Raw genomic sequence first — 1,171 nt, 5'->3', positions numbered from 1 at the left:
GAAGCTAGTTCCTCACAGCAGGTAGCAATTAGCTCACAGGCCTCCGATCCAAGATTATGAGGGGCAGTAGGGAAGTTTCACAAAGTCACAGGACAGTTTTACACTAGTGTCCTCTAGTTTATTTTCTAAAATCTGTAGCCTTCTCAGATTCTTAATGTTGTTGAGGACTGCAACCAGGTCATGACAGCCACTGGGTGATGATGATGGTCAGCATGGGCAGGCAGGTTAGCTCTGCCCTGCTAGTGTGCATGGGTGGCCAAGCAAGTGCTGCACCACCATCTTGGCCTCAGTTCTTTTCCCTTTTACTTGCCAAGTCCTGAGTTCAGAATTTTGAGATCAATATAGAAATGTCTACGGTCAGGTAAACATTCATCTTGTGTGATAAGGTCCTCACATGCTCCATCACACATAGCCAGTCTCTTGGGAGTCAGTGTGCCTCATTCCTCTGCCATTTTTTCTCTCAACGCCATCATTTTGAGCTGTTTTGTCATATTCCTTCTTGTGGTCATCAAAACTCACACTGAACAATGAATGCTGGGTTGCAAAAGAGGATTTAGTTTTGCACCTGTCTTTCAAGCCTTTGTCCACCAGTTGAATACACACACACACACACACACACACACGCACACACACACACACACACACACAAGTGCTAGCATTATTGTTCTTAAGGCTTGGATTTCAGATTATTTTACACAACTCTTATTTTCTTTTGCAAAGCTTATATATATATATATATTTGTTTGTTTCTATATATTATATTCTGGGCAGTTCAGATGTCTCAGTATACTAATTGTCTTTTCATCTCTGTCAAATCAATTGTTTTTAAGTAGCATGATCATTTTTATAATGTCTCCTTTTTAGTTATTGCAATCCTTTTCTAGCTTCCTCATAATTGTTTTATCATCTTCTGCTCATATTTTCAGATATCGTTTATATCTTTGAATCATAAAGTATTTTTATTGTATTTCATTATCTAAGTATCAGGTGTCTGCTTTTCAGTCCTTTATTAAATGGCTTTAATGGAAACTAATTCTATGTCATTTGGGGGGATTTTTAATACAAGCCCCTATTTTGAATAGGATGTGTTGGTAAGCTTTTGATGGTTTCAATCAGGGAGAATTTTGCTTGCTCCTGCCTGGTCCCCAGGTTACTACTAACCTAAATACTT

General features: G+C 38.8%; 1 non-coding gene across 1 annotated transcript; it reads right to left on the bottom strand.

Moving 5' to 3' along the window:
- Positions 1-488: 488 nt before the first annotated feature.
- On the bottom strand, positions 489-616 carry LOC115069772. Its single transcript, XR_003849005.1, has one exon. It is a non-coding gene; the product is annotated as a small nucleolar RNA SNORA40 (small nucleolar RNA).
- Positions 617-1,171: the final 555 nt, after the last annotated feature.

Source organism: Nannospalax galili, unplaced genomic scaffold (genome assembly GCF_000622305.1).
Source record: "Nannospalax galili isolate Female #2095 unplaced genomic scaffold, S.galili_v1.0 scaffold253, whole genome shotgun sequence".
Classification (NCBI taxonomy): domain Eukaryota; kingdom Metazoa; phylum Chordata; class Mammalia; order Rodentia; family Spalacidae; genus Nannospalax; species Nannospalax galili.
The sequence above is the reverse complement of the archived record's forward strand: the minus strand, read 5'-3'. Positions and strand labels throughout refer to the sequence as shown.